Source organism: Mastomys coucha, unplaced genomic scaffold (assembly GCF_008632895.1).
Source record: "Mastomys coucha isolate ucsf_1 unplaced genomic scaffold, UCSF_Mcou_1 pScaffold22, whole genome shotgun sequence".
Classification (NCBI taxonomy): domain Eukaryota; kingdom Metazoa; phylum Chordata; class Mammalia; order Rodentia; family Muridae; genus Mastomys; species Mastomys coucha.
Window position 1 is genome coordinate 170882943 of NW_022196905.1, and position 14988 is coordinate 170897930.

At 36.7% G+C, this 14988-nt stretch overlaps 1 long non-coding RNA gene across 1 annotated transcript in view; it reads left to right on the forward strand.

Annotated features, from left to right (window-relative positions):
* The window catches only part of LOC116071287, a 12696-nt gene extending 11599 nt beyond the window's left edge, over positions 1-1097 (forward strand). Inside the window, exon 2 of the long non-coding RNA XR_004110806.1 lies at positions 508-1097. This is a non-coding gene — a long non-coding RNA (uncharacterized LOC116071287). The remainder of the gene's footprint in view (positions 1-507) is intronic.
* Positions 1098-14988: the final 13891 nt, after the last annotated feature.

Sequence of the window (14988 nt, forward strand, 5' to 3'; positions counted from 1 at the left end):
TTTAAGCTCCATTGGCAGAATTCTATGGCCTTTCACAGTCATAAGACATAGACCACTCTAAAGTCAGGATGCACAGTTACATCTAGAAGTCTAAGCTAACATTATAATCAATAAAGTCCAGAAATTTAGGAAAATTGATTTAAAGAGCTTTTGAATTATTTTCTCAGTCAAAATTATCATATAATTTTAATGATCAAAGGACAGATGTGCCCTAGCAGGAAAGGCACAAAGATTCATGCTCAGGAAAGCCACAGGACACTGTCTTCTACAGAATACATTCTTCTCCAAAGAAGAAAATCACATCACATATTTGATTTTATAAAATTGTTGAAGGTACCAATGAGGTTCACAAAATGATTTTATGTTTATAATAACCATGTCCCTTCCTTAATTATTGCTCAGGTGCTTGTCATATCAGAAATATATTACAAAGCTTTTAAAAACAAAAGATATAGCATAACCTCGCATATGGAGGGAATTACTGGAATTATTATTTTTCTGTTTCAGGAAACTCAGTGAATGCGATGACTAAGCTGGAGGAAGATGTGGGGCATTTGCCTGTAATCAGTACTTGGAAAATCAAAGCAGGAGGAGAAGGAGTTCAAGAACAGCCTCGGTTACAGGAGACCATAACTCAAACAGAACAGAACAAACAAAAATACAATACAAAAGCCAAATTGTAAGTGGGAGATAATCGTGAGAAAGGAAACAAATTGTTCAAATAACAACAAAATGAAATTGAAACTGAGCTGAAGTGTCATAGAGATGATAAGATTTTGTGGAAGGCAGCTGGAGCTCCTGTGATCAAATTACATGCTATTCATCTTGAAAAGGCCAATGTTTTGCATTGGCATATGTACCTAATGTACCATATGGGCCATTTCAGAGACATATTTACATACATGTCAGTGCACATACAAAGAGATATGCATATAAATGTACATAAAAGTCTCTCATATATAGCATATAATAGATTCTAAAGACTCTATGCCAACTATCACAGTCTGAATTAAAAATGGTCTGTTAATTATAACTTTTAATTAGTATATTATAAGTTGTATAATGCTGATGATGATTAAACATAAATTCCAATGCCTGAGGGAATGAATTTTGAAGTTATTATTTTGAAACTAATGAAAAAAATATTTGACAAGGATAATAGTAGTTATCCAATATATTCTACCTTAGCAACATTAGACAGTAGAGAGTTAATATTTTATATGGTATATGCATTTGCTCAGCTATATTAGCTATACATTGCCTTCTGCCTTTCATATTAAAGAATTTGTGTTTATCAAGGGTAGGACTTCGATCTTATTTAATTTGTGTTATTACTAGCATATCTCCTCACCTGGCTTTTCATTTGCTCTGAGACCTTCCATATTATTCTCTCTCTTTTATTTCATATGTTTATGCTTCTATATGTATGTGAGATCATGTGGTATTTAGTTTTCTGTGCCTTATCATTTCTCTATCTTATCTTTCAGATTCATCATGGATATCTCACTTTAAAAGTACTAAATACTGTGCCACATTCTGTAAATACCACTCGCTATTAGTTTGCCTATTGATAGGTGACTCTACATCTATTGCTGTAGAACAACAGGTTGTTCTTCAGCAAATATATTTCTTGAAGACACCAATTTCTTTCTATCTTAATATATGCCCAAGAAATGGATTGCTGTTATATGAAAATTCTACTTTTAACTTAAAATTTTAACAAGAGGAGAGATTTTGATAAATCATTTTATATGCCTGGCTATAGTATTTCAGCATGGACAATAGGTTTATTTCAAATGGTAAACTTAGTCCACATTCTCTTTATAGCTGTGCCAATGTAGATAGTACTTTCTTTTAATTTTTTTTTTTTTGCTTAATCACTTTACATCCCACTTGCTGCCCTCCTCCCAGTCACTCCCTCCTACAATCCTTTCCCCGTACCCCCTTCCCTTCTCCTTTGAGTAGGTGGATGCCCTTCAATATATCCCTCCACCTTGGCTCATCAAGTCTTTCAGTTGGGCCAGATAAGGCAGCTCAGGTAGAAGAACATATTCCATAGGCAGGCAACAGCTTTTGGGGAAGTCCATGCTCTAGTTGTTCAGGATCCTCATGAAGACTAACGTACACATCTGCTACATATGTGTGGGGAGGCCTAAATGGATCCTGTGTATAATCTTTGGTTCATGACTCAGTTTCTCAGAGTCACAGGGTCCAAGTTGTTTGACTCTGTTTGTCTTTCTGTGAAGTTCCTATTCCTTACAGGCCCTACAGTCCTCCCCATTCTTCCATAAGAGTCCCTAAGCTCCATCCACTGTTTGGCTGTGGGTGTCTCTGTGTGTCTGAGTCAGCTGCTGGGTAGAGCCTTTCAGAGGTCAGCCATGACAGACTGCTGTCTTCAAGCATTGCAGTGAATCATTAATAGTGTCAGGATATCCTTCAATTGAAGAATGTGTAAAGAAAATGTGGTTTATCTACACAATGGGATGCAATTCAGATATTAAAAAATCAAACACATGCTGAATTTTGCAGGCAAATGGATAAAAGTTGAGAATGTCCTGCACGGTATGTATTTACTTATAAGTGGATATTAGCAGGAAAATATAGGATACCCATACTACACTTCACAGATCTATAGAAGCTAAACAAGAAGGAAGGTACAAGAGAGGATGCTTGAATCTCACTTAGAAGGAGGAATAAAATAGTCATAAAGAGTTGATAGGTAGAGGGAACTGGGAGGGAGAGGGGGTGCAGAGGTACAGGGGGCTCAAGATCAAGTATGGGAAGGGACAGGAGACATGGGCAGATGGACATGAGAATGAGAGGAAATTTGCAACTGATGAGAGTGAGGAGATAGCGTGTATCTTAGGATGAAGCAGAGACCTGGGATAAAGGAGGTGTCTATGCCTAAGAATGAATGGGAGGTCAACTTAATTGTGACTCATAGCAGTCGAGATATATATGGAACCTGAAAAGGGACACTAACCTACACACAAAACTTTTGATCCAAAATGTATCCTGTCTATAAGAAGTGCAGAGATGGGGGATAGAGCAGGGACTGAGGGAATGGCCAACCAATAACCGGCCGAAGTGAGATCCATCCCATGGGCAAGCACTAATCTCTTAATTTTTTTTTTTTTTACTTAAATAAGCTTTACTCTCAGGGTCACAAGCAAAAATTGAGTAAGCATTGATATCTTCTCATACATATAATGAAGAATGAGCCTATCAACATGACCTTACCACATATGAGAAAGTAAATCACTCTACCAGTTTTTGAGGACAGCTTAAACTTGATCAAATGGTTGAAGTGTTTAAAAAAAGAGAAATGTTGTATTCCTAGAGTGAAACACATGAAGGGCAAAGAAGAATTAGAAACAAAACAAGATATTCACCGAAGTGTATGGCAGATAAATGGTTCTACCTGGTCTCTCTGGCCTATGTGCAGAGACTTTGTGTCCAGACTATATGCTTTATTGTGCAGGTAAAATAAAAGAGGATGGGAATTAATATTCTATGTGTATTTAAAGTATTACTTCTCTTAGCTCCACAAACACATGGGCATGTTGACTTAAGAAACATGACAAAGATAGAAAATAAACTAAAATGGAAAGTTTTCTTTCCCCATTTCCAAAGACAGATAGAGAAATAATTAGATAAATGAATATTCAGAGAATTGGAAATAGTGAAAATTTACCAGTGTTTTCTTTCAGATTCACATCTCTAGCATCTGTGTACCTGGCTAGTCTGCCATTTGAAATCCACTGATTTTTCATATTCCTTTTTTTTATTAGATGTTTTCTTATTTACAATATCTCCTTTCCCAGGTTCCCCTCCAAAAGAAAGAAAGAAAAAGAAAAGAAAAGAAAATAAGAAATAAAATAAAACAAATCAAAAACTAAAGCAGTCCCTTGTTCCCTCCCCCTCCCCCCCTACTCATTATCCCACCCCCTTCTGCTTACTGGGCCTGGCATTCCCCTACACTGGAGCATAGAACCTTCACAGGGTCAAGGTCCTCTCCTCCCATTGATGACCAGCTTGGCTATCCTCTGCTATATGCATGCTGCTGGAGCCATGAGTTCCCCCCATGTGTACCCTTTGGTTGGAGTTTTAGTCCCTGGGAGCTCAGAGGCTACTAGTTAGTTCATATTGTTGTTACTCCTAAGGGGCTGCAAACCCTTCAGCTCCTTGGGTTCTTTCTCTAGCTCCTTCATTGGGGACCCTGTACTCAGTCTTTGAAGGAACATTAAGCTGAAAATGGAAATGTCCAAAGCTGAGGCCAGTAGTCGGGCATCACTTTATTAAAATTTACCCTGGGAATACTTTAATAAATAGTCAGGACTTCAGAATTTCAGAAAGAAACTCCTTAAATGTTGTAAGTACTTTAGTTTTATTGTGTATGTTGGTCTTGGGAGTGAAGTCTCAGGCTGTGTTTCCTTGAAGTAGTGGAGCCTGTCTAGGGCCATGCAGGAGGAATGACAAATGGCTTTAGAATTCATGAACCAGCCCACCCTTTAGCACAGCCAAGATGAGTGAACTTTGGTTGAGGCAGGACCCCAAGGACTAGTGTCCTGAGGAATTCACGCTGTATGGGATTCTACTCTGCTTGCTGCCCTCGCTTCCCTCTTAATCTATGACTTGTATAAGTTGCCTTCCAATCCGTCACCGGGTAGTATCTATGGCACTCACAATAATGGTGCTTGATCTCTTTTAAGATTCTTAACAAGATTATTTTTAAAAATAGATAATAAAATAATTAATCCTTTCTTTGTAATTGCAAATTACTGCCTACCAATGAGAAAAACTGGCTGACAAAAGTATCTTGCTTGCTTACTGTATTTGTTAATCTGTAACAAGTTGCTTAGTTACGAATGTATATAGGTTCTTGGGAGTAATTTGTTTTCTTTATCTGCACTATGTAATGTTATTTCTTATAGTTATTGGTGAACATACTGTTTTACCATAGCCATCTACTAGAAGAAAATTAAAACATAATCACATTGTAATTTTATACTGCTTGAAATATTTTCCTGAGATATATAAGTCATGGGAGAAAGAATAAAGTCATTGGAACATTTTTCGTTCCATCCATTAACTATGTGTATGTATGTATATTTGTAAAATTTGTGTGAGCGTATATTGGAACTTCACTCTTTCCACCCTCCAAGAGCGTAGGTAAATCTGTATATATGTATGAGTGTATATGAACATATGTGAAGTTTGTGAGAATGTATGTTGGAACATTGTTCCATCTATCAAATCGCTATGTATTTTTTTTTTTGTTTGTTTGTTTTCGAGACAGGTTTTCTCTGTGTAGCCCTGTCTGTCCTGGAACTTACTCTGTAGACCAGGCTGGCCTCAAAATCAGAAATCCACCTGCCTCCGCCTCCCAAGTGCTGGAATTAAGGCATGCGCCACCACGGCCCCGCTATATATATATGTAAAACTTGTCTGTCTGTTGAAGCTTGCTCCATCCACCAATTATATGTATATATGTATGTGTGTGTGTGTGTGTGTGTATTTATGTATGTATGTATGTATGTATATATGCATGTATGTGTATTTGTTAAATGCTTGCAGACTGCTTGTTGAAACTGTGCCATTCACCCACCTGATATGTGTATATAATGTTCATGTGTATATGTACATATATATATGATTATGTGTTTGTGTGAAATGCTTGGAGCCTGGTTGCTGGGGCCTTATTCTAACCATTCAATGTCTATATGTCTATATAAATGTCTATATGTCTGTCTGTAGGTCTGTTTGTATGTATGTGTATATGCATGCATGTATGTATTATAGATATATGCATGTATATTTGTATTTGTACATATTAATTTATGAAGTCTGCTTTTTGCTTCATCCACTCAGTATGTATGTATATGTATGAGTTTTTCTCTTTCCTTTTCTTTCTTTCAGGCCTCAAGGAGTTAAAAGGTTTAGAGTTTTTTTTTTTTTTTTTTTTTTTTTTTTTTTTTTTTTTTTTTTTTTGCTAGCTACAGAGAGTGCTAGCTTCAGTAAATTAAGCTTTGTTTCCTCAGATAAAAGTCTGCTGAGTAACTACTCTAATCACTGGCTGCTATAGGCAGCAGCCCCCAACTATATCTGAACCAACCCAAGTCAGCAGCTCTAAGTACTGACCCCTATCACCTGCCTGCCTTGGTTTACCCACCCCATAGATGCCGAAGCTGACTATTGTCAGGATCCTTTAACCAAATCAAAATTAAAACCAGTCTTTCATGTCTTATTATAATAATATTAATAGGAAGTGCAGAGCCTGGACGGAGGGTCCTAGTGGCATTTAGATGTGTTCAGTGGGATGTGATTTAAGAGATGCAGGAAATACAGTCTTGAAGCATCCCCTCCATGCAGCCCTCTCTCCCATTGCATCCAATTTTACCAGCCTGTACTGTATGTTTCCTAAAAACTATCAATATCATGAGCATTCTATTGTATAACTTAAACATACGTGAAATGTAGATTTGCACTGTTTTGCCATTTTGTTTACCTCTATTTAACTTTCAGTATGCAACAGAAGGAATTTGATATTCTAGGAAGCAGGTAGAAAATTGTAGTGTAACTGGGTAACCATGTAGGCACTAGGTCTAGCTTAGACAATATATAGATCCCTAATTAGTTCAAGGTTTGCTAAGCATAAGGCCATTTATACAGACTTTGACCACTCACAAGGACTGTTTCCTATATACTTTATTTGTTCCTACCAATCTTCAGAGGCAGATGATAGGAATCCTCTTTCAACTTGTGAAGTTGACATTAAAGAAGGCTTTATATGGCTCATCCAAATCACAAAACTGGGAGCTAGTAGCTGCAGTACACTTTAGAGTCTTCCAGTATAACTCATTGAAATGAGTGTAAAGGGTCACTACTATAAAATGAAGGTGTTTCTTAATTCTACAGTTATGACAAAAATTGGTTTAAAAATAAAATATATGTTTAAGGCTATACTCTATTCCCATGTAAGGAGACAATTTTGAGGAGTTATCATGAAGTTATACCATATGTAAATTTAACATCAAGAGTATACACATGACCAGAAAATAAGAGATAAAGATACTCAAGCTCACAGAAGAGCCATTTTCCTATTCCCATTAGAGATAGGATGTGTACTGATGTTATCTCACTGCAGCCTAGTCTATTGTTTAAAATGTTTTTCATATACAGTTTCACCTTAGGCACTGTCTCAGAAGTTAAGCTCTTGTGATTCAGTTCTATTTGGTATATGATAGAAATATTTTTTTAATGTACTTGTACAGTATTAGTTCTGTGTGTTATCAACTAAATAAATGAACAGACTGCAGTCTGTTAAAAATTAACAAGTTTGAATATAATTTTTTTAGCTCCCTTATATACAAATTTGAGTGTGATCTAGGTTGGTATGAGGATGTTATGATTTGAATCTTAAGTATTCTCCGTAGGCACGAACTTTGAAAGCTTGTTCTCCAGCCAGTCTCCCTATGTTGGTAGCCTGTGGGATCTTTAGGAGACTGAGGCTGGTGGATGCAGGTCTGTAACTATGATTGGGTACTTGGAAGCTATTTCTAAATCCTGGTTCCTGGTATACTATGCTCCTTGGTCTTAGGTTATGTCGGTAGACCTAACAGATTGTAAAATGTTCCTGCTACCACAGTGTGAACTGTTCCACAATACCTTCACCACAATAAACTGAAACCCTATGAAATTGTTGAGTCAAAGTAAATCTTTCCTCTCTACGTGTTTTCTGTGAAGTATTGTGGTCAAAGTAATGTATCAATAAAAGTACAGGGAGCAAACAGAAATTATGTAAAGCTGTAGGATGTATCATGACCTGGAATTTGGTGATACAGATTTTTGGAATACATATGTATGTACACATACAAATGTATAGTAATATTTACAATAAGAATTCTTATGACAAGTATGTGCCTAAAAGCAGGGACACAAGCAAAGTCCTGGTTTTCTGGGACATCACCTTGTATCACCAAAAAAGATGTGATGCCAATTAATATTTATGATGGAAAAAAGGAATCAAAGAGCTTAGCTGGGTAGTCCAGGCAGCGGACTTTCTCAGTTGAAGTCCTTTACCTCACTCACCTTCCGATAGATATGACCAAGCCTCACTGTTGATAATCCAGCCTAATGATAATGAGCCTATGCTCCGTTCCTATAAGGGAGTTAGTGGAAATAATAAGTCTGTGTCATTGAGTATGCCTGGCTATTAGGAACACTATAGCTCTTCTGGCTAAGAGTGCACATTAATCTTCACAGAATATATTGTTTTCTAAAGAATTTTGCTATAACAGTATTGGCTGCTATCCCACCCCTGATTCTGGGACTTGTGGTAATAAACTCTCCATCCAGTTTATAAGTAATTACAGTGCACTTTATAGAACTCAGTGTTAAAATTACAATCATTCCTTGAAAGTGAGTGTAAGATCAGCTTTTAGCCACCCTGCCTTTATTTGATCCACCTTAATGCTGTGCTTTTGTGTGGGACTGATCATGGTTAAGTAACTATTGTTTGGTGGGATAAGTGGTCAATGACAAGAACAACGGAAAACTAAGTGCCTAAGATCATTCTTATTGCATTACCATCAACTGAAACCAATTTAATTCCACACAAAAGAAGTACTACCAGAACTGTAAGACTAAGAAATTGTCCTTAGTTCCTGTCCTCCCAGAAGACCTGAATTTGTTTCCAGGGTTTATGTTTGGGAACTTACAATTACCTGTAACTCCAGCTTAAAGGATTCTTCACCATCTTCTGCCTTCTCTAAGTACTTGTCCACACATGAAATAGGTGCTGAATAGTGGCTTGTCAACATGACACAAGTTAGAGTCATTTGGGAAAAAGAGAATCACAATTGAGAAAATGCCTGCATAAAACTGGCCTAGAGGCAAGCCTGGAGATGATTTCCATAATTACTGATTGATATGGGAGGGTCCAGCCTACAGGGGATGGCACTACTCCTAAGCAAGTGGCATTAGATTGTATAAGCAAGCAGATTGAGCAAACAATGAGCAAGCCAGTAAACAGCCCTGTTCCGTGGTCTTTGCACTAGTTCTTGCCTCCAGGTTCCAGCCTTGAGTTCCTACCCTGATTTCCCTGGTTAATTGACCACAAGCTACAAAATGCAAGGAGCCTTTTCCTCACCAATTTACTTTCGATTATAGTGCTTGATCACAGCAATAAAACCCTAAGTTAGATAAAATATATTTACACACACACACACACACACACAGAGAGAGAGAGAGAGAGAGAGAGAGAGAGAGAGACAGACAGACAGACAGAGAGAGATTTTTGAAAAAAAATCTTATCAGGTTATAGCACACAAAACCATGTATGATGTCATAATTTGCTTAGTATGAGGACATCTCTACTTTTAATCACACCACAATTCAAGTGAGTGCTTGATATTGTGTCTGTAACTATGATCACCATTTGGAACTCATCTAAGCCACATCTTTCTTGGCTTTCAGGCAAAAGTAAATTTCTGAAAGAAGAGAGACGGAAATGTATCTGGATATAGAAGTCGGAAAAGTGACTTTAAATACAAATAGATTATCTATATGCCTCTCATATCGCAAAGAAACACAAAAATTAAAGTTTGAGGAGAAAATGAACATCAGGACATTTTTCATTAGAGTCATTTGTTATTCTATACAGTCTTTGGGATGTATGTTATATTTATTTATTAGAAAAATATAATTAGAATTTTGCTTTGCATTGTATTATATTTGTAGATTATAAAATAATAGTCATTTACAATAATATTTCATTTATTCCATTATTCTAAATGTATTTTCATGTATATCCATATCCATCATTACCCACTCCACCTAGGCTCCAGTCATCTCTCTTGCTTTGTCATATCCTCTCTTTTATTGTGAATAGTAGTCCTAGATTATGACCTATATACAGCTGAGTGTGGGCCATACAGCATAGCATGGACAATATACTGGTATGTCCCCCAAAGAGATGACTCTTCCATATTCAGCAATCATCTACCATCAATATCCTCTTTGCTAAAAAGGGAGTCTTTGCAATCTCTCCCCATAAATATTTGGATTTTGCCTGCCTTGTTATTTTGCAGGTCTTGTGTTGGTAAGCGCAGCTGCTGTGAGTTAGTGCATGCAGCATTTATGTCATGTCCAGAAGTCAGCATTCCACATATCTCTTCTTTATCTGCCAACATTGATATTTTTTTCCACCCACTATTCTGTGGTATTCTCTGAGGTTTGGATGCAGGAGGATAATAAAACTAATACTTCTGTAGCTGAGCACTCATGGTTACTTCGACTTGGTATTCAATTAAAATTGTCTTTATTACTCACTGAAATAATAGAACTCTTTGACCAAATTTGGGAGCAACACAAAGCTATGGATAAAAAGGTAATGCTTATAAGATAATTTGATATCATGACTAATTTACACAACAATAGTAACCTCCTACACTGGGCCTTTGATTTCACTCATTATTAGGAATTTACCAGTTTTTCATTGCCAGGCATGAAAGTCTTCCTATGGATCTACTTCATAGCCTATCTAAAAATGGTTGTTAACTCTCATATTCACCATACTACTATTGCACTAGTATATATGTGAGATGATTGGTATTTACAATATATATATATATATATATATACATATGTGTATGTATATATAAATACTTTGGTAGTATTAACTCTTTTAACCTATGAACATAGGGCAACAATTCATTTATTCATATAGTTTTTAATTTCTTCATCAATGTATTATAGTTTTCATTTACAAATCTATTATGACTATTACTCTAACTCCAGCATTTCAGACAATTCAGTATTTTATGATCATGGCCAAGTAAATTGAAATTTTTTTGCCTTCTTTTAAGACAGGGTTTTTCAGTGTAGCCCTTTCAGTCCTGCAACTCACTCTGTAGACCAGACTGGCCTCGAACTCAGAATTCTGCCTGCCTCTGCTTCTGCCTCCCAAGTGCTGGGATTAAAGGTGTGTGCCACCACTGCCCAGCTTGTAATTTAAATTTTTAATTTATTTTGGACAATGTGTTCTTAAAATATAGAAATTTTACTGATTTTTGATTTTTGATCTGTGTCTTGAAAGTTTACTACATATGTTTGTTACTTATGGTTATTTGGTGGGCTTTTTAGATGTTTTTCTATAAATAGTATAAATAGCATCTATACATAAAGATAATTTTATTTCCTTTCTAAGTTTTTCTTAAAGTTTATTTTGTTTTACATATTATGCTCACTCTTCATTTCTTTTGGATTTCATTTATGCAGAATATGTTTTCCTGTCCTTTCCTGTTCAGGCATTTTGTGTTCCATAGTTGTGTTAGAGGGTAGTCTCTTGAAATGGAAATAGCACAATCCAAAGTGATACAAAGCAGGAAATGGGGGCTCCAACTGAAGATTGGGGCTACAGGTCATGATGGAAAGAGTAGGGAGAAGGAACAAATATCACCAAGGCTGTTTGATAAAGCCTCAAGGAATCAAATTATTTTCTATTTAATTAATACTATACATAATACATATAAATGTGTGTGTGTGTGTATCTTAAATGAAAATAATGCCACTTGCCTCAAAACTAGGTATGAGAAACCTCCTTTCAAATCGCTGGTCGATATAGTGCAAGTGACTTCCAAAACAGTGTAGACTTGTGAGGATGTCCTTGATTGTCTGTTAGAATTTGAAGTTAATCCACTATTGCTAAAGACACCTCACACTTAAGACACATGTCTCAGATGATTCCAGTTAGATCTAACCTGAAAGCTTCCTTCCTATGATTGGGCTTCCATGGTACCAGAAAATACTATACAAGTTGTCATGGAGGGGAAACAAATAGTGTTCCTAGCCAGCTGAAAAATCCATGCCCAGTACTAGAAGTTTAGCCAACTTCTAGATTTTAGTAAGGACATGTATCAAAAAAATATCCATTACCATCACTTTTCTAGACAAGCATTACTCTTAACTACATTCTAAATATTCCACTTATATCAACTAAGAAGTGTAGCTATCACCCCTTATCAAACATTACCTGAAAGCCCTGAGCTCAGTGCAAAATGGCAGACTCATTTGTAAGCAGGTCTTCTCTTTCTCTGACCTTGCCTGGGGATCTCACCCCCCCCCCATACCCTCTACCTGCAGAGTGGCACGTAGCATTGGTGAGATTACAGGTTCAGCTTCCTTTAAACCAACACCTGAGATTCCTGGAATGTCTTCCCTTGCTAATGAGGCATCCTTCAGCTAATGACCCTTGCCCACTCTGAATATTCCTTCCCCCTTTCCCAAAACTACACAACCCTGGTTTCACTCCAAAAAATGTTGATCTGTCTCCCTGAAGATGACCCAAGAATATTTCTTGACTCTGCTCCCTTTGTCTTCTTGGGCTAGTCCCAGGTAGAAGGAAGGACCACAATTAAAGAAGCTCCTCTTTACAGCTAATGGAGACCATCACATAAATTCACAGCTGGAAAAAATGCAGAGATCAACAGATCATGAGGGTGGCCAGCCCAAGTGGATACATCTATATCAGAGCTCCCACAACTACAGTTGAGGGAACATTGAAGAGGAGAAGGCAGAAAAGCTGTAAGAGACAGAATACCAGGAAGACTGCTATGAAAAAATCTCTCCAAGAAATGACTTCACAACAAAGCTGGGGACAATGGTAATAACAATGGATAATGGATATGTTAATATGGAAAGACGGAATTTTCAGGAGTCTCACCCCTAGTCAAAGAACTATAGGCTACTAATGACTGCACAGAAAGGAATAAGTTTCTCCTATGGACTAGCACCCTAACTGACTACCCAGTCATCATCCCTGAGACCAGGTAAAGACAAACAACAAATACAGTGTATCATATGTCATTTAAACTTGTGTGTATGTGTGTGTGTGTGTGTGTGTGTGTGTGTGTGTGTGTGTATAACTATAATAATCAAAGGGGAAAAAGCTATCAATTTGTCAGTGTCATAAAATGATTTGGAGGGAGAGGACCTGGGAGGAGCTGAAAGGAGGAAAGGGAAGGGAGCAAGTGATATATTTCCACTTTAATTGAAAATGTAGAAAACAAAACAGGAGAAAAATTAGTAATTCCCCAAAACCAAAAACAGCAACATGATGAGATATCATGTGGACAGATAAAGTAGGATTTTACTTTCTTAATCCATTCAGCTATTCTGTAGCTTTAGTTTGACAAGTTAGTCCACTTATACTTAAAGTAACTATTGGTAGAAAAGGATTTAGCAGTGATTTTGTTGGTTGTTTTATTATTATCTGTTCCCTTTTCATTCCATTCTACCTTTTACTATTGCCCTTCATGTTTTGAGGATGTTCTTTAGTAGGGCATTTTGGTTTCTTTCCTTTGGTCATTGATTGTTTTTTCCCTGTGGTTACTGTAAAGGCTACCATACACCATTTTATAATTACAACAGTCTATGTTGAACTGGTAACAACTCTCAGTAAAGTGCTCACCTCACATCTCTCACTCAGTCTATGTGCTATTGATGCTCCTCCCATTTACACAGCTCAGTTATTTGTTAATGAGTTTTGGGGCTGCAGCTATACTAACACTTTTTAAAACACTTTTGCTGCAATTCAGCTAATTTATTAATACTTTTACAATAGCAGAGTTTCTAAATTCTTACCTCTATATTGAGGTTTATGTCTCATCTATTGTCTTGATGCCTATATCTATTCATTTTTCCTGGAAGACTTCTTTTAAACATTCATATAAGACAGACTTTGTGTTGGATTATTTTCCCCCTACATTTTGGAAGGGTTTTTTTGTATTTCTCTAAAGAAACTTCCCACTGCTTCCTTGCTCTCTGCTTCCTGAACATCTGGTGCACGCCTTTCTTTATGCTAGGCCATCCATTTCTATATTGGTTCCTTTGGAAATTTTCTTATTATCTGTTATTGTCCTAAGTCTTATTTCTGTTGATTAAACTTGCCACCAGGTTCAGTTTAGACTGGAATTTTTCAGTCTATCAATTATGTTCCTTAGCATCAGGATAGTGTTCACTGTTTCTAATTTTCTTATTGATATTTTCAGTTTTTGTGATATATTCCTAATAACATTCAGTATTCTGATGTGTAAACCATTTAGTACTGCAGCATTTTCTCTGTCCAATCACATTAGGGCAGTGACAGACCCATGATTGGACAGGAATAGAGGTGGAGTTAGAGTTGGGGGAGGAAAAAGGTCAGATGAGGAGAGAGAGATCTTCATCATGGAGGCAGAGGATGAGGACAAGTCAGCCCCCATGTGGTTATACAACCAAGCAAAAGTTTTGAAAATAGATTAATTGGGTTAGAATATTGTCTTTATTATTTGGTTCTGAAATTATTGTACTGACATCTTGTAATTGTGATCTCATTATTATATAAATCTGATTGGATATTAAAGCCTTAAGAGTCATGCTTTATTTATCAGGTCTTAGGCACTATTTAGATGAATGATTGTGGGGGTGTGTAAAGAGTTGCATGTGAGCGAGATGTTTTGAATAGCTGGGAGAGAATAATAAAAGCCCATCTGGACGTGGTGATGCTGGTCAATACCAGCTCAAGAACGTGCCCTGGGGGAAAGCAAGTTTGCAGGGTAGATTCTGTTTTTGAATATTCCCGCAACAATTTAGTATCTTTAAAGCAATTTTATAATTACTACTAATATGTTTTGAGACAGACTTTTCTTATACAGCTCTGTTTGGCATAGTCCTCAAGACCCCCTAGCTCATCTCTTGCTTATGAGGAATACAGGCATACATTACCATATTTAACTTAAAACAATTAATTCGAATTAAATTTCTTATCAAGAAGCTTGTATGTCACTCTTAATATACATGTGTAGAGAGAAGTGCAATAAGAAAAGTAATTCATGACACTGTTTCTTGGGGTAGCCAGAGTGAGCTTTCTGGTGGAGTTCATGAATGAACTTGCTGCTAGAGTCCTTTGGCTTATCATTTTCAGCAGATGAAATAGAGTGCTATTTC